The sequence below is a fragment of the Ambystoma mexicanum genome, chromosome 13 (genome assembly GCF_040938575.1).
Source record: "Ambystoma mexicanum isolate Mex_15411 chromosome 13, UKY_AmexF1_1, whole genome shotgun sequence".
Lineage (NCBI taxonomy): Eukaryota > Metazoa > Chordata > Amphibia > Caudata > Ambystomatidae > Ambystoma > Ambystoma mexicanum.
The window spans coordinates 735594663-735617226 of record NC_090938.1 but is presented as its reverse complement, the minus strand read 5'-3'; the positions used below and the strand labels follow the sequence as shown (position 1 = coordinate 735617226).

The 22564-nt window shown below is 47.5% G+C and overlaps 1 protein-coding gene across 1 annotated transcript in view; it reads left to right on the top strand.

The window, feature by feature from the left end:
• Positions 1-22564, top strand: part of SKIC2 (SKI2 subunit of superkiller complex) — a 403793-nt gene that overhangs the window by 369840 nt on the left and 11389 nt on the right. The window lies entirely within an intron of this gene.

Sequence of the window (22564 nt, the reverse complement as noted above, 5' to 3'; positions counted from 1 at the left end):
AAGTGGATCCAAAACATCTATTTGCCGTTGCTCCTTCTCACGACTGATCACCTTCTCCTAAAACTGCTCGCATAGCATGATATGATATGGCGTTTATAACGCGCCTATACACAAGTGTTTCAAGGCGCGATGAGGCAAGGGGGGGGACAGAGGGAGGACAGACAGCGATCCTACTAAGCCAGGTGTCATTCAGATCGCGCAAGTGCATGGGAAGGGGGGGAAAGGAAAAGTGTGCGGGGGAAGGGAGAGGGGAAAGTGCAGTACATGGGGAAAGTGGAATAAATAAGATAAAAAAGACCAATAAAACAGCCAGCTAGTGGCAAGTGTAAGGAAGTGCAGACATAAGTGCTGGTAGGGGGACTGAAGGGATACAGAAAAACGGTCCCCAAGTGCAGGGGTTGCCAGGGAGGCAGTGCAGGTGGGCAATTGACGGGGCCTGGGCCAGAGGTCAGAAAGGGTGGCCAGGTAACCAGTGCAGTTTCAGTCAGGAATTCAGCAGAGGAGGGGAGGAGAGAAAGCCGAAGCAAAGAGGAAGGTTTTGAGGTGTTTCCGGAACTGGCGATGGTTCTCCTCGAGTTTCAGGGAGGCAGGAAGGCTGTTCCAGAGAGAGGCCCCTGCCGAAGAGAGTGATCTGCCACCAACTCGTTGCTTGGAGAAGCGACTGACCCTGAGGGAGTTGGAGGCAGATGAGCGAAGAGCTCGAGAAGGAAGATATTTAGAGAGAGAGTTGAAGGTATTGCAGCCCCAGACCCCAGAAGGCCTTGTGTACAATGCAGAGGGTTTTGAACTTAATCCTTGCAGCCACTGGGAGCCAGGGCAGAGATTTCAGTCCTGGAGAGATACGGTCCCTGGGCTTGAGGTCAAGGACAAGTCTTGCAATCCTGTTCTGGATAAGTTGTAGAGGAAGGAGAGTGGAGACAGGCAGATTTAGATAGAGGCTGTTACAGTAGTCCAGCTTAGAGAGGACCAGGGCTCTGGAGACAGAGAGCTTCTGGGGGAAGGAGAGGAAAGGAAGAATACCTCTAAGGAGGTGCAGCTGGTAGTGTGACATCTTAGAGACGTCTGTGATGTGAGGGGAGAAGGAGAGTGCAGATTCGAAGATGACCCCGAAGTTTTTAGCCTTGCAGGTGGGAGTGGGAGGAGGGCCAAGAGAGGCTGGCCAGAGAGCTGTAGGGAAGGAGGGAATGTGTGTGCCGATGAGTAGAATCTCAGTCTTACTGACATTAAGGCAGGGTTCATTGGCGGCACACTATTCCTGGATGGCAGACAGTCAGAGATGAGGGAAGGAGAGGAGGAGGCGGCCAAGGGTATCCTGAAAATGAGCTGGGTATCATCCGCATAGCACTGAAAGTTGGGACAGAGAGTGGCGATGCGGTGGGCAAGGAGTGCCAGGTATTGATTGAACAGCCCGGGAGAGAGGTTAGATCCCTGGGGGACACCACAGGTAGAGAAAAAGATGTCGGAGAGAAAGGACCCAAGTTGGACCTGGGAGGGTCGGTCGGAGAGGAAAGAAGTCAGCCACGCCAGAGCCTGGCCAGTGATACACAGGTTATCACGGAGACGATTGAGCTGGATGGCATGGTTGACCGTGTCAAAGGAGGAAGAGAGATCAAGCAAGATAAGAACACAAGGGTTGTTAGAGTGGAGGTTGGAGAGCAGGTCTTCACGGATGTTCAGGAGAGCAGTTTCTGTGCTTCTGGCAGCTCTGAAGCCAGACTGATGGTCATGAAGGCAACCAACAGATTCAGTGTGGAGATTGAGCTGGGAGATGGCCAGTTTCTCCAGGAGCTTGCCCAGGAAGGGAGTGATGGAGAATGGGCAATAGTTAGCTGGGCGGGCGGGGCCGGCAGAGGGTTTCTTAAGAAGAGGGTGCACAAGAGAGTGCTTCAGGGGGGAAGGGAATACTAGGAGTGGTTGCAGAAATCCGCCAGGGCAGGAGCCAGGGAGTCATGATCCTTGATAGTTTTGGAGGAACAGGGGTGAACCTGTTTCGACGAGACTTTCATAGATCGGACTTGTCTAGAAACCTCATCTGGAGAGAAAAGGGGAAAAGCAGAGTAGGAGTAGGGAGGGGTGGCTGCAGAAGGGCCAGAGGAAGAGCAGGGAATAGTGGGAGGGGGATAAGAGGAAGAGAGTGAGGACAGCATGTCCTGAGTTTTTGAGATGAAGTAAGAAGCCAGTGCCGTGCAGAGGGCCTGGGAAGGGACAGGAGAGGTAGAGACTGCGGCAGGATTGGCCAGTTCCTTGCAGATTTTAAAGAGTTCAGCCGAGTTGTTAGATGCCACAGAGACGCAGACTTGGATATGAGCTCTCTTCTTGGTGAGGATGGAGAGCCGTGATCTAAGCAGATTCCACAAGCCTCAGAAGGGATCCATTACTGTTAGGCAGAATTGAATGCAGTACCCTCTGGGACCACCACATACAATTAGGACTACATGTGTAAGCAAAACCAGCCTTTGGTATAAGTCTGTACTACACAGTTTTTGGTAGCGAGCTGAGTAGCCAGGCTTATCTCAAGAGGGAATGTGGGCAGTACAAGGATGTTACACAGAGATCTTACAATCGCAGTGATTCAAGTAGACGCTTACACTCAAGGTTTCTTGGTAAAAACACTTATTATTGATTACACAGTCATTTAGAAAACATTCACTAGAAGGAGGCAACTTATTATACACAAACACACTTCAATACCAAACCATTATAGTCACTTTAAATAGGAGTACAAAGGCACACGTTAATAAAATAGAGCACAAATACTTTCTTAGGCAGTGCAAATAGTTTAGTTCACTAGAGGACTCGATTCAGTTCAATAGGCCTAGGCCAAAGTCAATGGGCTAGTGTCTTGGATAGGAAAGAGGAGTTCTTGTAGTAAACGGTAAAGTCTTTGCCAAAGTTCTCAGAAGTAGTTTGTACAAAAAAGAATCATATGTTGGGTCACAAGCTGATTAGGCTTGCAAGTTGGGAAAGTTTCACGAACTTTCACCGCGAAAGGTAAGTTCTCTCAATCGGGTTGGCACAGTACCTTAATATGAAGAAAAGATGCAGCTGAAGACGTTGGGTCCTGGCAGTTCCTACAGATCTCTCTGTTCCTGAGCCTCAATCGTGGGGACAAGAGGGAGAACGTCGGGGGACTCTTGCACTGCACAGGGATGGGTCAAACAAGCTTGCAAAATGGAAGATCTTCGGTTCGAGTAGCTGTCGTCAAGCACACAAGCTGGTGTCCTTCCCCCTTGTTAAACCTAACCAGCTCCGAGAATGGTATCCAGGGGTTGTAGGTCAACTGGTCGAAAACGAAATGATTGAATGACCATTTGATCGAAGTCAAATGGTCGGAAAAAAAAGGTCGATTTTCTTTTTTATTTATTTATTTTTAATTATTTTATGGGAGTTCTCCCCCATCCCCCATTTTTCTTTATAAAAAATATTTTTTAACCAACCAAAACTAAAAAAATATATATAAATAAATAAATAAAAAAATTCGACCTTTTTTTTCTTCGACCATTTGACTTCGATCAAATGGTCATTCGATCTTTTATTTTCGACCATTTGACCGGATAGCGTATCCAGGTGGCTTATGAGTTGATTGGTCCCACCAACTCAAAGGAAGAAGTCGTCCTTGAAGGGGCTTCTCTGTCGAGATGAACTTGGCAATTCGGACTTGCAGCAGGGCTTCACCGGGCCTACCAAAAGTCCAGGAGTTGCAGCAGCCGTAGCTCGTCTTCGGTTCTTTCGTCCCAGTGGTCGACTCTGCTTTCCAGTCCAAAATACTCGCCTTTTAAACAGTTTTCTCCCTTTCATTCCAGCCTAGCTGTCACTCACCCAGCAGGGTGGCTGTCCTTGCCGGACAGTCAGCCAGCCAATCGCGCCAGAGTGCATTTGGATCTCTTAGGAGACTAAGCACAGGGAGTTTCGGGCACCTCCCTCACTTCCTGCCCACCCCAGACACTCAGGCGCCAGAGGCTGTCTTCAGACCTGTAGCCTGCCAAACACGTACGAACAAAGGGACCAAACCTGGTTTGGTGAACAGAGACAAACTCTAGAAGGACCTTTCCACAGTGAAAAAGAAGACAGTGACCCGTTTAAACAAAGGGGCTTAAGGCGCCATCTTGAAAAACATGGCTCCTGCGATTTTTAAATACCGGTGTTCGCGGTCGGTAAAAATCATGGTGGTTCATTGTAAAACCACTGCCACCAGCCATTCCGATAGGAAAGGGTAGCAGTTGACTGCTACATGAGTTTCTAGACACAGGGGATACTAGGTAACCCCTCCAGCACTTTATAGGAAGATAGTTTGTGCTGGGTCTAGGAATTTAAAAAGACTAGTAAAGTCAATGTAACCTTACATTCACTGGGAAACAGTAGTTTATCCCAGAGAAGGTATTTGAACCTTTTCAAAGTCTAAAAAGACAACCCTGTGTCACTGCACTGAGGATGCTGTGTAACACACATGAAAACATGTTGCCTATGGAGGCATCATGTTGCCTCCATAGGCATCATGGGAAAAAAGGCTCACTCTTTCCAGGTAAAAAAATCAAGTCCTCAAAATCCAGCAAAGTTGCTGGGCGTCTCTAGGTGAAGGGAATTAGCACATTGATGAGAATTCTCCCTAACAATTACTCACCGTAATCATATTTCGAGGGGATTGGGTCCTCCGACATATTCCATATCTATGACAGTAATCACCACAGCCGTGCTGCCTAGGAAAATCTTTCTGCGTCTATGATGTCGATACGCCGCCCTCGAGGAACTCCGCTGACGTCACTGGAAGTTATAAGTAGGACGCACGATGCCCATAGCCTCAGTTCCGTTTTTTCCGCGAACGTGTTCGCTTCGCGGATCTCGGCGCGCCTCGACTCTTTGGAATTTCTGTTCTTTTGGTTCTTCAAACCTGTTCGGTTGCAAGAAGTTTTCTAGATGTCTTCCTCTTCTTCCACCCCGCGTCCAGGCTTCAAGAAATGCGGGGACTGCGGGTCCAAGATGTCGGTGACGGACTCGCACATCGCCTGCCTCTGGTGCCTCGGGGAGGCCCACGACACGGATGATTGTGTCGACTGCCAGTCGCTTACGTCCAAAGCCTTGCAGGAGCGCAAGAAGAAACTGTTGGTCGGTAAGGTGTCCAAGCCCCGGAAGTCGAGGTCCACTGGGCTTTCGACGGACGATTCGAGGGGCGACTTTCCGCATCGTCGTCGTAAGTCTAGGGGGTCTCGGTCCCGGAGTGGGTCCCGCCACTCCTCTGCCTCTTCGAGGCACTCCCGGAAGCGCCATCATCGGTTGCCTTCCCCGTCCTCGTCCGAGGACTCTGCCCGTCGGCGGGTAGTTTATCCCACCAAGCATGCGACTCCGGAGGAATGGGCTTCCTTTGGTAGGAAAATGCTGGCGATTCTGGAATCGCAGGGCACCGGTCCGTTCGCGCCTCTGAGTGGGGTCGGGCGTGACCGTACTAGAGACACCGCTCGTACGCCTTCGGGCTCGGGTGGTCGGCACGATTCGCGGGAACGGTCCCGCTCCGACAAGGGGAATCGTTCTAGTCATGCCCGTTCCAGGTCCCGGTCCTCGACGCGCTCGAGACCGTGTGCACCTGTGATGTCTTCGAAGAAGACGTCGATGCCTGTGGCGCCGAGGTCGTCGAGGGACTCTCTCGAGGCTCCACCTCCGAGGAAGTCGTCAACTCCATTGGCGCCCAGGCTGTCGAAGGACACGCTCGGGGCTCCACCCTCGAGGCCTGTGTCGACGCCGTCGATGCTGTCGGCGCCGCGTTCGGCGTCGACGCTGATCCACTCGACGCCCTTCGAGGCTGCTTCGACGGGGGTACCCTGGGGTACGGTGGAACCCACTAGAAAAGGCTCGGGAGCGCAAGAAGATGGCTTTGTTCCCCATTCTGTGCCCACTTTCCACCATCTTGATTACATTTCGGAGGTGGATGAGGGCTCTGATGATGGCATGGTTCCTGATACGGTGCCTGATGAGATTATCTTGGGACATAGATTGAGGACCTGCGTCAGTCACTGCACGATGCCAGTGGTCTGGACACCTCTCCGGAGGTGGAGTTTTGTAGGCCTGAGCCTGGCACCCATGCCGACTCCTTGTACCGGTGCCTTATGTCAAGGGTCACTGAATACTTGGGGTGGTCTGCTCCCCCAGGGGATTTTCTTCAGGATGACCTCACGGATATCCTCAACCAAGGTCCACCAACTGACCCGGTACTGCCGTTCCATATGGCTCTACAGAGGAGGGTGGCGGCGGCTTGGACTGCTCCGGAGAGTCTCCCGGCGGTGGGCAAGTCTTTGTCGCGAAAATACCGCCCAGCCAGTAGCGACCCCTGCTACTTGACCAAGCACCCCACTCCAGAGAGTTTGGTGGTGCAGGCGGCTACAGCCCCAGCAAAGCAGGCGTCGTATCCTACCATCCCTCCTGATAGGGACGACAAGCGTTTTGATGGCTGGGCGAAGAAAGTGTTTTCTTCAGGCGGTATGGCTCTTCAGGCTGCCAACTGCATATGTGCCTTGTCACGTTTCACGCACACTCTGTGGAACTGTGTTTCCTTAGTAGCTGAACCTATTGCTATGGTCCAGGATGGCAAGGATGCCATGTGTGAGGCCGTTCAGTCGGGTTTGGACATGGCAGATTGCGTCAGCCGGTCCATGGCGGCGAGCACCGTAATAAGCAGGTTTGCGTGTTTGCGGAAATCGGGGTTTGCTCCTAATGTGCAAGTCCGGCTCCTCAACATGCCCTTTGATGGTGTCCATCTTTTTGGCAGCAAGGCTGACGAGAGCCTTGAGAGGTTGCAGACCTCGAAAGCTGCAGCAAAGTCGTTGGATGCTGCAGTTCGCCAACCACCACTTTTCATCCTAGGGGACAGCAATGGAGGGGAGGTTCCTTTCGTTATTACTCATCCTTTGGTAAAGCGAAAGGAGCTGCCAGTCAAAGGGGCCACCATAGGAGTGCCAGAGGTGGAAAACAAGGTACTCGAGGTGCAAAGGCCGCTCGGGCGGTTGCCTCTTTGCCCTCAGGCAACGCCGCAGCCACTTCAGCTCAGTCATGAGGCCATGTCCCATGGTTCGCCAGTTGGGGGAAGGCTGGCACAGCATCTTGTCGAATGGCGTGCCATTACTTCAGATGTGTGGGTTCTGGAGATCATAGCCCACGGCTACTGTCTTCCTTTCCGACAGAGGCCTCCCGACAATCCACCAGGGAACCTCTCTTTGAAGAGTCTGGATCCGCTCCTTGCGCAGGAAATTCAATCCCTGTTGGAGAAGGGCGCCATAGAACTGGTGCCTGTAGCGGAGAGGAACAAGGGATGGTATTCCCCTTATTTTTTGATTTCAAAGAAAGACAGGGGATTGATACCCATAATGGACTTGCGCCGTTTGAACAAACTCCTCAGGAAGGACAAGTTCAAGATGACTACTCTTTCTCAAGTCCTCCAGGCCCTTCAACTTCAGGACTGGTTGGTGTCTCTCGACCTCAAGGACGCTTATTTTCATGTGCCGATCCATCCAAAGCACAAGAAGTACCTGAGGTTCGTGGTTGGCGACTCGCACTTTATTTCGGGTCCTGCCATTCGGATTGACCTCCTCCCCGAGGGTCTTCACCAAGCTCATGTTAGTGGTGGCAGCGCATCTCGGGAAAGGGGGGATTCACGTATACCCCTACCTGGACGATTGGTTGATCAGGGCGCGCTCTCCCGAGCAAGTCCTGGATCATCTGTCCATCACCTGCCACTCCCTCCACAAGCTGGGCTTCTCCCTCAACTTAAAGAAGTCCCACTTGACGCCAACGCAGAGGCTCCAGTACGTCAGAGCAGTGCTCGACACGTCCCTGGAGCAGTGTTTTCCTCCCCAGGTGAGGGCTCCTCACATTCAGCAGATGGTGCACAAGTTCCAACATGCCCAGAGTCTCCCTGCATTCGAGTTCTTGCGATTGCTCGCCCTCATGGCATCCTGCATTCTTCTGGTGCCAGAGGCCAGGTTGCGGATGAGATCTTTGCAATGGGCACTCAAGCTCCAGTGGTCTCAGTCCTCCAGCAGGATGTCCCGTTCAGGTGCCGCCCTCGGTCGCCCAGGACCTTCTATGGTGGGCCGTTGAAGGCAATCTGATGAAGGGGGCTCCATTTTGGCTACCCTGGTCAAAGGTGACGATTGTGACGGACGCATCCCTCACGGGATGGGAAGCTCATGCCAACGAGTTGACAGTCGGCGGTCGTTGGTCTCCGTCGGAGTCCAGACTCCATATCAATCTGTTGGAGCTGAGGGCCGTCAGGCTTGCCCTGAAGGCTTTTCTGGCGACTGTGCGAGGAAAGAATGTCCTGATTCTGACGGACAACACAGTGGACATGCACTACCTCAACAAAAAGGGGGGGCAGGGTCACTTCTTCTGTGCAGGGAGGCGATGGAGCTCTGGTTCTGGGTAATCCAGCAGGAGATTTCGGTCTCGGCAGTTCATCTGGCCGGAGAAGAAAACGAGACGGCGGACGCTCTGAGCAGGCAGAGCGCGATCTCTCACGAGTGGGAGTTGGCTCCGGAGATTCTCCTGGAGATCTTCGCCCTTTGGGGGACCCCTCAAGTGGATCTCTTTGCCTCCAGTGTCAACCGGAAGTGCGAAAGGTTCTGCTCGCGGGAATTTCCTCTAAGAGGAGCCTTAGGAGACGTGTTTGTGGTGGAGTGGTCATTCTCACTGCTGTACGCGTTTCCTCCAGTCCCCGTCATTCCGCAAGTGCTGCAGAGGTTACGGAGGTTCGGTTCCCGGATGATCCTCAGTGCTCCGGCATGGGCCAGGAGGACGTTGTACCCGGACCTTCTCGACTTGTCCGTTTGCCCTCCATGTCGTCTTCCCTCCCGAGACGATCTGCTCTCATGGGAGGGGGGTCTGGTTCTCCATCCAGAGGTCAGATCCCTCAACCTTCACGCTTGGCTTCTGAAAGGTTGAGGTATAAGGATTGGGACCTCCCTGAAGAGGTGATGGAGGTGTTGCTTTCGGCCAGACGGCCGGTAACAAAGTCCCTGTACTGTTGCCGTTGGGGAAAGTTCTGCAACTGGTGCAGGGTTAAGAATGTGGATCCTTTTTCATGGGACATTCCTGTGGTTCCGTCTTTTTTGCTTTCTTTGGCCCACAAAGGCCTGCAAGTGGGTACCGTTAAAGGTTACCTGGCGGCGCTGTCCATATTTAAGCGCTCCTCTGAGGAGTGTTCTTATTTTAAAATTCCTTTAATTTCTCAGTTTCTAAAAGGGCTCACTAATGTGTTCCCTCTGTCACCTTTCTAGGTGCCTGGTTGGGATTTGAACCTTGTTCTCAAGTTTCTAATGGGTGCTCCGTTTGAGCCTTTGCATTCCTGCCCTTTGAGACTGTTAACTCATAAGACTGTATTTTTAGTTGAAGTCACTTCCGCTTGCAGAGTGAGTGAGTTACAGGCACTTTCAGTTAAGCCACCCTTCACTGTGTTTCACAAGGACAGGGTTGTCCTTAGGGTTCGTCCTTCCTTTCTTCCGAAGGTGGTGTCGGAATTTCATTTAAGCCAGAAGGTTATTCTTCCGGCTTCTTATCCTCCTCCGCATCCTGGTAAGGAAGAGGAGAGGCTCCATAGGCTGGATCCTAGGAGAGCTTTAAGCTTTTATATTTCACGCATGTCCCGGATCAGAGTGGACGATCAACTCTTTATTGGTTACGCTGGATGGCGTTTGGGACAAGCTGTTACTAAGCAGACTTTGTCTCAATGGATTATCCTGGCAATTTCTGAATGTTACCGCTTGGCGGGTAAGGACCCTCCGATAGGCTTGCAGGCCCATTCTACCAAGGGTATCGCTGCCTCTACTGCCCTGCAGAGTGTTGTTCCTATTCGTAACATCTGTGATGCAGCCACCTGGGCTTCGGTCCATACTTTTGTACGTCACTACTCCCTCGTTTGTATCCGTGGGCAGGATCTGGCCTTTGGCAAGGCAGTCCTTTATTCTGCAATTTGATTGGGCATTCTAAATTTCTATCTTCTAAATTCTTTTTCCCACTTCTTTACGTTGGTACTGCTTTGGGAGTCTGTCATAGATATGGAATACGTCTGAGGACCCAAACCTTGAAGATCAAGTTACTCTCTTACCTGGTAATGTTCTTTTGATGGGATGGTCAAACGACGTATTCCATTTCGCTCCCTCCCGGCTTTCCCCGTTACAGAATTTCTTATGCGATTTGCAGCTTACGTTTCTGCAAGGCTTTGTGTGGTCAGACTGGTAGAAGACTGGTGCCACACGGTCTGGGAAAAAACTACAACTGAGGCTACGGGCGTCATGCGTCCTACTTATAACATCCACTGACGTCGGCCGTTCGGAGGAGGTCCTTGAGGGCGGCGTATTGACGTCATCGACGCAGGACGCAGACGCCGAAAGATTTTCCGAAGCAGCACAGCTGTGGTGATTACTGTCATAGATATGGAATACGTCGTCGAACCATCCCATCGAAAGAACCTTACCAGGTAAGAGAGTAACTTGTTCTTCTGATGCTTGCATCTGCTTAGATTCACATGCGCCCACCCTTCCTCATCGGAGAAAAGGTGCATAGATGTTATATGAGCTTTTGTCATATCTATCTACTTGGAAACACATGTACTTATGATACACTTCATGCAACCTCATGTCAGAACAAAACAATCTGAGGGACCAAAACGTGTGAAGGACCATGGGTACAGTGGACGTCACACTAGGGATAGTATTACTGGCACGCCCTGTCAACGTCCCTTTTTGAGTTTCTAAAACAGCAACTGTAATACTCTGCAGCTTCCATTAGATGTCGGCCTGTGCATAGCATGTGAATCTAAGCAGATGCAAGCATCAGACATACGATTACGGTGAGTAATGGATCATATACAATGTGTGTGTTAAATACAGTCTCCAAAAGGTGGAGGGACAATTTCCCTCCACATTTACTTAAAAATGAATTAATATCTACGCTCTACAGAAAAAATATAAGCTCCAACTTGACACTCTACATGCCAAGAGTCACCACCCCATAGCTCTCAAGAAATCGATCCGTTATGGAGAATTTCTGGGAGACCAGCGGATTTGCACCAGGGAAAGTGATTTCTATAAGGAAGTGAAAGAGATTGAAGCACACTTCCTTAACAGAGCTTATCAGCGCTCTGCCCTAGACCATTCTTTTAAAAAACGAAAGAGAGAAAAGAGTAGATATCTTCAAACAAACCTGTAAACCACAAGAAGAGATCATAATGGATCGTACATAGGTGGAGAAGCCAGCAAGATAAACTATACTTGCCTGAAGAAGCTCGAGTTAAGAGCTGAAAGCGTGGCGTTTTACTACCCACACGGGTGGGTGAATGAGAATGTCTTGCCTGGTCCGGTGTGATTGAGCTTATTTTGCCAATCTTTTAAAGGTTGTTGTTATATGCATTTAATAGATTTTTACCAAGTACCCTTCTACGTGTGCTCGGGCTGCACTTGGTTTTCTGGTTTTTGTGGTGGGAAATTGTCCCTCCACCTTTTGGAGGCCATATTTACCACATGTTTAGGTGGAGCCCACCTTGCCCTAGAGCACCAGCTGATTAAAGAGGCAGAGCGCTGACAGATGGGCTATGTCCTTTTTTTTAATATATACTATATCACACACACTCTGGAGCTTGTGGATCTCCATCTAGTGGTAGTCGCAGAGTATTGCAAGATTTTTTTTTTCGAAACTCAAACGGACATCAACAGGGCGCATTACTAATACTATCCCAAGTGTGGCGAGTAATACTATCCCTATTGTGACGTGTACGGTACCCATGGTCCTTCACGCATCGAGGTCCTTCAGATTGTTTGTTTCTGACATGAGGTTGCATGAAGTGTAGCGTGAGTACAGATGTGATAAAGCAGAAACCATGATAAACTCGAAAACAAATATGCACCTTCTACTCCAGTAGGGGAGGAAGCGAGGGACGCATGTGAATCTAAGCAGATACAAACATCAGAAATACAATTACGGTGATTAATGTATACTTTCTGAGGCTTGTGAAATCTGTTTAGATCACATGCTCTGCATAGATTGGCGAGCAGTATCTGGAGATGGAGGTGGGATGTGAGAAGGTACAGCAGCAAATAGATGTTTTAGAACCGCTTGTCCCACCTGTGAATCTGCTTTAGAATGAGTATTCATGCCATAATGCTGTGTGAAAGTATGAATGGAACTCTATGTATCAGCTTTGCAAATGGCGTCTAGAGGGACGTTTGCAATGAAAAATAAGGTAGCTCCGGTACCTCTGGTAGAATGAGCCCTGGGAGTGAAAGGTAAAACTCTTTTTTGGATTGGGAATAGCAGAGCTGTATGCATTTGACTATCCATTTGGAGAGGGTGTTTTTTGATATGTGATCGTCCTCTCTCCCAGGTGCTATGGAAACAAAGAGCCGGTCTGTTTTCCTTTTGGGGTTTAGTTTTGTTCACATAGTACAAGACCGCTCTCTGTACATCAAGTGTATGGAGGCTTCTCTCAACTGAGTTGGATGGATTTTGAAAGAAGGTAGGAATTTCTATGGATTGATTAACATAGAACTTTGAAATGAACTTGGGGGGGGGGGGGGGGACCTAGGATGTGTTCTGAGGACAACCTTGTCTTTGTGGATTATGAAGAAAGAGTCTTGTACGTACAAAGCCTGTAGCTCACGGACTCCTCTTATAGAGGTGATGGCTACTAGGAATTCAGTTTTGTAAGTCAGATGGCATCTGCTTAGATCACATGATACCGAAGGAGCGTGCCAGTAAAATTATCCCTGGTGTGACGTCCACTGTACCCATGTTCCTTCACACGTCGAGGTCCCTCAGATTGTTTTTTTCCGCCATCGTAGACGACCGCTATTTCGCAGAGTTCTCCTTTCGGCTTATCGCCATTGACTTTTGCAAATTAATGATAGTTTTTCTTACTATACTTTATTTTCCATAGCACCGGCTATCAAGATCATCTGACAGCGGTGAACAAATGACCGCCGGCGGATTCGTTCGGCCTTGGAAGGCCGCTTCAGGCTTCGGCCCACACAGTAGGGAGAGGGGGGGGACATTTAAGAATGTATTTGCCCCTTTTCGTACACTCCACTCGCCTAGCGGCCGTGTCATTCTGTTATGGATAGGACCCCTTTAAAATGTTGCCCTAAGTGCAACAAAATGTTTCTGTTGGTCGACAAGCACCTTGTGTGCAACCTTTGTCTCCCTCGGGACCACGTCGAAGGGACTTGTTGGGCTTGTAGGCTCGTGAAACCCAAGACATTGGGTTTCACGAGCCAATGTCTTGGAGATTCTACAAGACCAGAATTTTGTGGACGATATCTTGGAAGACAAGAAGGCAGTCTCTGTTCATTCTCCTCATGCGGTCTGTTCAGCGAAAGATACAACCCTTGCTGGAGACACCACTCATTTAGCAAGTTATGACTGCCATAAATGGGATGAGGTTACGATCTTGTTGTCATCGGCCCCTGAACCCCTCAAGTCACAATTAGCTCTTGTGGCAGGACTGTGAAAGGACTGCTTAACTAAATGCTGGGCCCACCACGCCAGGCAGGTTGAGACCACAATAGACGTGCAAGGAACTTTCAGCGACAGCGGCAACACCGCGGCATCCGAAGGCGATGTGGATACTCCGGATTCCCAAACGCAGGCCCCCGACTGCATCAGACAGACAGGCGGCCTTGTTACAGGGATGACACCTGGCAGCAAGGGCCCTATCACAACCCCTTCCATTAAACACACAACCCACCGCCGTGACTCGACACGACCGTCGAAGAAGGCCCAACGCACGACATCTAGGGAGAGGTCTGTACAATCTCTGTCCTCTGGGCACTCCAGATTCAGGTCGCCACATGACAGATCCTGACTGTCGAAAGACAGAGCAGACGTTGTGAGTGAATCCAATTCCGAACACCGCACGTCTGTAGACGAGGCGTTGACTCTTTCAAATACCGAAGTTCGACGTTCTCTGCTGAAATTGGTAACTAACCCTATCCAGGCGGGGCTAGTTCATTTGGCAAAGAAACACGTCCCAGAAGGCCTAGTAAAGGTTAGGGAGTCTACGCAAAAGTCTAAGTAAGACCCCCATAAAGAAAGGGCACAAATTGATAGGTCCTCTCATAAGAATAAAGGCGCACATGAACAGGATTCCCTAAAGAAGAAAACCCATATGCCTCCTGAAATACATCTCACTCCTCAAGATCAAGGAGTTCCTTTACACCCTTCAGACCCTAGGTCAATTCCTAGCTCTACCCAGTGGTCCTGTGAGGACATAGACAGGGTCATGAGAAGAATGGCCTTCATGGCCAATTTTTATGAAAAACGCCCTAATTATTTCACAAGTCTTCAGTCCACCCCTCCAACAACAGCAGCCTCTGGTTCTCAGTTCCCTGTTTCGGCCACTGTTTCTGAACATGCACCAGTCATTGATCTGTATGACCAGGACACTGATATCGAAGACCTCTGTCTCTCAAGAGGCTGCAGATCCTTATTATGGGGATGATGATGAGATTCATCCAGATGCAAACATGTATAACATGGACTCTCCTATCGATCAGGACCCCCCTGTAACAGACTCACCCATAGATAAACAGCCGCTACTTAATGACGTGCTTATCAAGGCGGCTGAGCATTTCCAGATAGCAACGCAGGAGATTCAACAAGACCAGAATTTTGTGGACGATATCTTGGAAGACAAGAAGGCAGTCTCTCAGTTCATTCTCCTCATGCGGTCTGTTCAGCGAAAGATACAACCCTTGCTGGAGACACCACTCATTTAGCAAGTTATGACTGCCATAAATGGGATGAGGTTACGATCTTGTTGTCATCGGCCCCTGAACCCCTCAAGTCACAATTAGCTCTTGTGGCAGCAGAAGGCAGGGCAGTTTCAAGCTGCATGTTGAAAACTAATCTTGACGCTGCAGACAATGCGGGAAGGATAATTGCAGAAGGAACCAATCCGCCAATTAAGCCAATCCGGCTTCAAGCAGGAGACGCAAGCCACTCTTCTCAATATGCCCATAGAGCCTAACGTACTCTTTGCTTCGGCAGTTGAAGATGCCTTAAAGACGGCTAAACAAGAATGTTACGCTGAAACTTTTGGGCCAATAAACCCACTGGCCAAATGGGTAATGGTAATTTTGTCGTCGCTCACACAGACAGAATTCCCAGAGAGGTTCAGGCTACAATCAAAATCAAGTACCATCATGGGGTAACAGTCAAGGCCAAGGCTCTCAAAGTTACCAGAGGGGTCCACGCAGATCTCGCGGACAGGGGAGGGGCTCCTCCGCTAGAGGTGCTAACACACCTCCAAAACAGTGACTACCTGCTCCAGATGCCCTACCATGCCTCTCCAGTAGGAGGACGTATTTCAAACTTCACCCAAGCATGGGAGGGAATCGCCTCAGACAAATGGATGCTGTCCACCGTGGCGGGCGGTTGTGTGGAGCTCCTCGAACGACCCCGGAACCATCCACCGTGCCAGAAAATTCACTCCAAAGAAGACCAACACATCCTCCTCGAGGAAATCGCCACGCTGCTCCAAAAGGACGCCATAGAAGTCATCCCGGCCAACCAGGCAAACAAGGGTATTTATTCAACCTACTTCCTTGTGCCAAAGAAAGATCTAACAATGCGCTCAGTATTAGACTTCCGCCCTGCAAACAAGCATATCAAGCCACAAAAGTTATGCATGACTACGCTACAAGAAGTAATCCCTCTGCTAAAGCAGGGGGATTACACGGCGACATTGGATATGAAAGATGTTTATTTTCATATTTCAATGTTCCCACTGCACAGAAGATTCTTGCGGTTCAAGATAGCAAACCAGCACTACCAATTGAAAGTGCTATCCTTTGGAATAGCATCTGCACCAAGGGTATCCACAAAGGTACTGGCGGTGGTGGCAGCACAACTGCGCAGAGAGGCAATCCCAGGGTACCCTTACCTGGACAAATGGCTGATTACTGGGGAGAATCCCCAGGTTTGCAGGCAAAACATTCAAAGAACAATCAACCTTCTCTTTCAATTGGGCTTCTCAATAAACGAGAAAAAAATCAAGCCTTGTGCCAAGCACAACAAAACAGTTCCTAGGAGCTGTGATAAATTCAGAAGAGGGGTTGGTCTTTTCAGCAGAGGAAAGAGTCCAAAACATGCTACTGCAAATTCCACATTATCAAGCCGGCCGCCAGATAAGCGTACTCCAAGTACCATAATACTCTAGGTACTGGGATGAAGACGAGGAGCTCGGAGGCAAAGAACTGCAGTGTGCTATCTAGTGGTTCTGATGACCCACACCTGAACAGAATTTTTTAATATGTAAAGCCCCTTCAGGTGCAGGGCATCAGAAGTAGTAGAGGACACAGGGGGAGTTGCCAGCAGCAGTGGAAGCAGCAGAGGCAGACAAATGAAGACACTGGAGTCACTGCTGTGTCTATAACGGATTATGGTGCAGAGAGTGTCTTAGAAGTCGGAAACCTGAAGTGCAGAGGTCGCTCAGTGGGAAGTGGTGCTTGGAAGGACTGTCCCTTGGGAAGGAGAGGCTCTCCTTGTCATGTGCCTTATTCCGGTGGCTGGCGAGCACCGGAATATAACAGGAACAAGACAGACTCCAGACGCAGGAGTGTGACCGCAGCTGCCAAAAGGTCAGGAACCGACAGAATAAACAGGTGTTACAGTAGCAGTGGTTTGAGCGGATGCAAATTGAGAAACCGGTGAGTTGGCCTTCGTTAGGTGACCTGGGGGCCAGTGCTCCAGATATGATTTTGAAGTGGGAGTATTTTACTGCCTATTTTTTAAAGTTGGGAGTAAAATGATTTTTTAGGGAGTACAAATGTAATTACAATTGCCAATGGGAGTATTTTATAAGCGAGTCAAAATATGTTTTAACTGGAAAACATACATTTTCTTGTAATATTTATTCCTTTAAACCTAGTTTCTCATACACATTAAAGTATCGATGTTGACTTCTTCTGACCGGTCACTAATAATAGTAGTTTCTTCCAGTGGTGCACTTCTACTGCTCCAAACATAAGCCTGGAACTCTGTGGGTGAAAGCAGGGGCACAAGGTCCTAGGTCTCCATTTCCTATTTTTTGTTGGGAGTAGATTTACACCCTATTTTTATTTTTTGGGAGTATTTACCTATTTTTAGGGAGTAAAAGTGGCCGATACACCCCTTATCTGTAGGGCTGCCAGGGGCACTGCGTAATCAACCGCTGGCTGCTCGACGGCAATTGGAATACCATACAAATGATTTAAAGCATTTCTGGAGTGATATTGATATTGGGAAAGTTTGAATGAAGAAAGACTGTAACCTTTATGGCCAAAATAAAGAGGGGGCAGTATTCCAATCAGTTAATAACCAGCATTGCACAAGCCAAAGAAGGGCAATTGCAAAACCACTTTGCCTAATTCAAAGAAAGGTCATTGTAAATCAGCATTGCCTAAGCTAAAGAAGGGCAATTGAAAAGGGATACTGCTTTCCTAAAGAGTGAACTTCGATTAGAAGATATTCTCAACAGTTATTTGATGTAGTTGAAGAAACACAAAGGTGGCAGGAGAGAAGCCCTCCTTGTAGCCATTATCAAGGGGGACAGGAATATAACCTGCATTGCTTGTGGCAGATGAATCAGAGAAACGCACAGCATCAATGTGTATTGTATCCTTATGAAGGAAGTTGTGAAGTTCCATGTTGTTAAGTCAGACTTTTGTGAAATTTGAAGCAAACCTCATCACAGAGTATTTGTAGTAGTTTTAGGAGATTTATCCTTGCAGCCGAGTATATCAGAAAAGGGAATTTTTAATGGTTAGTCCTGGCAGCTTAATGGACCAGGAAGAAGAGATTGAAGTACTGTACTGTGGTGGAATGTTGAAGTTAAATGTAAGCAGCAAACCCTCTATTGTGTTGTAACTAACTGTGGTGAAAGCCATCCTGACAAAGACATTGTAGTTTATGAAGAAGTGTGAAACAATGTATCCTTCAAAGAAGATGGATGATATTGAATGCTTTGAAGAAGTGTGAAAACATAGTCTTTTTGTTCTGTTGGTGAAGTATGCGCTTGTGGAAGCTTTAAACAATCATCTGTGGAAGATTGATAAATTTTGTTTACCAAATTCTAAGTGCCACGTGAAAGAGAAGGAAACTTTGTGTTGCATTTGGAACAAAGCTTGGCTATTGAAACAAACTTTCTTGATTTAAACTTTGGTTTGGAAAATCCTACTTTAGTCCCGGGGAAGGGGATCCAACCCAGATTATAAGGACAGTTGTTACTTAATGTACGTTTGAATGCAACTGTTATTGGGTTAAGTTTTGCCTGGCGATGAGATACTGTTTAATTTTGTTTGTATATCTAAGTGTGAGGGACAGGAACATTTTTAGAGTGTTTTCCTTTACTCTTAGTTTGACAGGTAGGGACATCCTCATTAGGTTAGGGAAAGGGAGGCGTTTTTCTCAAAAAATTGCGAGAAAACTCTATCTGCTTGTCCGCATCGCATTTCTGACTCCTCATAGACACCACAAACCCACTTAATGTGCTCTTTGGGCCATTCTGGGTTTATTCCACTGCTGTCCTCAGAGTGTTGCAGTTTTCTGTGGCTATGCAACCCTTTCTTTATCCACTGAGCCACCAGAGTCTGTCTCCACAGGTTACTTTGCCTTCCTCAAGTCTTCCTCACAGTATTTGCACCTCTGGCTTGTGGGGCTCCAACGTGGGAAGCTCCTTTGTTCTTAATTCCTGTCCCTTTTGAAGAAACCCTACATCCCGGAAAACTGTTGCCCAGTGTCCCTTCCTCCCCACTGTTCAAAGGTCCTATATTGGGTGGACTTCAACCGGACAACTAAGTACCTTGAGGACAGTGGCCTTGGAGATCCACTTAATTCTTGCTTCCATAGTAAACACTCCACCGAGACTGCACTCATGCATGTCTCCAACTCTTGCTGATGCTCCCCACTCTAAACTCTCTTCCATACTCTTCCTTTTTTTGGACCTCTCTGTCCCACGTTGCCCATCCTCTTCCGCTCTTTCTCCTTGCTCACCCGGCTCCCCTTGAACCCGGTGCCCATCACTATCAAATCAACCCCTACTATGTATTTCTTCAAAGCTCAGATGATATGATATTGGGAATGATCTGCCTTCATCAACAAAAGCTTTCCGTGGGCTGATGTTTGGAGTGATGGACTACATTGGTGTCCCTATACTGGAGATGCCATAAGCTGAGGATGATTTTATTTATTCATTTATTTGACATTCTTCACGCGTTGCACGCCGGTAGGCCTCAGGGCGCAAAGTAAAGCAGAGGGTTATATAGGTTGGTGGTGGGTGTCGGGCATAAGAGAGAGAGAGGATTAATCAGCAGACTTAAAGAGCAGTGCTTGGATGCCCTTTTTGAAGGTCAAAAGCGAAGGCAAGCGTTTACAATCCCGAGGAAGAATATTCCACTCCTGGGTTGCGCAGACTTCAAAGCAAGTGCCTCCAAACTTTTTTAGATGAAAACAAAGCTGAAACAAGGAAAGCAAATTATTAGAGTACACTGCTTTGATGGATTGAGTATGCAAAATTATTTTTTCTAGGTAGACTGGAGCAACATCGTTTTGGCATTTATAAGTCAGAGAGAGCAATTTATGTCCAATTCTCTGTCTGACAGGAAGCCAATGTAGCTTTTTTCTAAAGGTTGATGCATGGTCATTCTTGGCCAAACCGAATATATCCCTAACGGCTCCGTTTTGTATAGTTTGCGGCGGCGAGATTAGATTGTGAGTTGCCAATGAGTAAACAGTTTCAGTAATCGAGCCTCGAGTTGATTAGAGCGGTGGCCAGGAGGGATCTATTTTTAATGCAAAGATAGGGCTTGAGTTGATGCAGTAATTTAATAATGTATCCACAAGATGAACGCACACTTGAGACATGTTGTTTCATGGAGAGTTCGGGAGTATTGACTGATTTGCGGACAGGGATAATGTTACCTACGATAGGGAATTGAGAATACAAGGAGTCCTGTTTCTTCATCCCAGAGCCTGTATTAATGACAAGAAGCTCTGTTTTATCATTAAGTGCTAGAGAATTATAGGCCATCCAGGATTAAATTTAGTTGAAGATACAATTCACTTTATTGAGATCAGTGGCATATATGCCTGATAATTCAAAAAGGACCTGGGTGCCCTCTGCATAATTATTGTATTGGACACCCAGGAGGTCATCAAGCAGACTGTGGAGAGGTTCAATATATAAATATTGAATATAGTAGGAGACAAGCAAGAACCCTGTGTTACACCACGCATATAAAGGATGGCAGTGGCTTTAGCATCCTTGAACACCACTCTGGAGGTTCTATGACTCAAAAAGGAAAAGATTCAGTCAGCAGCTTTCCCTTAGACATTAGCAATATTAAGCAGCCTTTCATGTAAAAGATCATGGTCGATGAGATCAAAGGCCGCAGAAAGGTCCAATAACATCAGTAAGGCCGAATGTCCCTTCTCGATGATCTTAGAAATGTTGGACTTGAGATCTAATAAAGCCGCCTCAGTCCTGTGCCTGGCTCTAAAGCCAGACTGATGGGTATTTAGAAGTTTATTCTCTTCCACGTATTTTTGGAGTTGCAAATAAGCAACTTTGTCAAGAATGTTTACCAAATATGGCACGCAAGCGATGGGACAGTAGTTTTTAGCTACAGATGGATCCAAAGAAGCCTTTTTAATCAGGGGGGTAATCCAGGCATTTTTAGTCGACAAGCTTAGTGATCCATGGAATAGTCACAATAAGAGTCTTTCAAGATGTTAGTGGAACAGGAATCCCCTGGACATGTGTTTGATTTGTGACTCATGATAATATCCTACATTTCAGCCTCTGTTCAATGATGGAATTCAAATTTAGAAAGGAAGGTCGTAACAGGACCAAGAGTACTGTATTTCCTGGGGATATGTTTAGCATTAGTGGCATGATGACGCACTTGTTTAGAGAAGTTCAATTGATGACTAGAAGTTTTAGCCGTAAGTTCATCTTGAATAGATTGACACCAGGTGGCATCCTTGATGAAGGAAGGGAAAGGAGAAGGAGAAGGAGAAGTAGAAGTCTCAAATTCCTTAAGAATTTTAAGCAGTTCGTTAGGGGCTAAATTGGCTTTATTAATCCACATGTCAAAGTTTTTAGCTTTCGCTTCAATGATAATGATCTTGTAGGTTATAGCAGCTTTGTTGTACTTTCCTGGTGTGGTAGGACATGGGTACTTCCGTCATTCCCTTTCCAAGGCTCTTTTCATTTTCCTGGTATTAATAATATTGTCAGAGAACCAAGATTTTTTAGTAGTTTCAGTATTGATTATTTTCATTCTGGGGCCAAGAAGTCAATGGTAGTTTTAATGGCATTAGAAAGATGATGAGCTAAATTAGTGGCATTAACAGGAGTATCTATAGAGTCCAGGTTAGTTGCTTAAAGAGTGTTACATTCTGCAGGGGAGAACTTCTTGAGATTCCAGCATTTAATATTAATCCAGGGATTGTTGTCAAATCTGCACGGTGCTGTAGGTAGTGATGTCTTGAAGTGAACTAGAAAGTGATCAGACCAGTGGCAGGTCTTGGTGTGGGTACCAGTTTGCAGTATATTCCAAGCCAAAATCCAGTCAATGTTGTGACCACTTTGATGCTTTTGAGTCTTTACAAGTTGGGAAAAGCCTATCGCCTCAAGAGCAGAGAGTAGGGATACAGCTTTATTATCAGAGTGGTAATTGGCCCAAAGATTAAAATCACCCAGCACAATAGTGAGGGAATTGGAGTTAGTAAGATTATTTAAAAGACGAGGAATTGTTCCTCAAATAAATGCAAGGACTGGGGAGGACTGTAAAGAAGAATTATAGTCAGAGGAACATTGTGAATCACTTTCAATTTAATACAAAGATTTTCAGATCCTTCCAATGAAGGAATAGGGACAAGATGAGTCCATTTGTTTTTTGACAATTGCTACTCCACCTCCTTTGCGACCAAAATGATCGGCCCTATATATTTTATATCCTTCCGGAGTAGTGTTTGCAAATATATGGGATGTTTCATGGAACCATGTTTCTGTTATGGCAAACATGTCTGGTTTATGCGTGGATATATAATCAGATTTCAAGGTCGTGTGAACAAGCAGAGCGTGTGTTAAGGAGGCAGATAGTGAAGGGATTGTCATAATGTATGGTGAGGGGAATATGGTCAATACTAGCGTTAGGCTCGGTATACCAACCATAGGAAAGTACCAGGGTATTCAAGGTAACCTGATGGGGCAGTATCGAGATCGATGTAGAAGACTGGTACACTATATCATTACAAAGTATAAATGTAACGGGAGAGGGGGTGGATACGACCACGTTCATTTTAGGCACCTTATTTTTAGCAGTATGCATTGTATTAGTAATGGTACTGGTCAAAGTACGCGGTCCAGTGCAGGGTGAATATCTAAGCTCTGAGCCCTGATCGTCTACAAACGAGTGGTCATGAAGCTGGGCATAGTTGAATATAAAATATATATAAACAGAACTCACGATTCGAGATGACAAGCTTCCCGGCTAGAGCAGAGAGGATCACACAACCGCACAAACCAGCACTACCAGGCTAGTTGCTA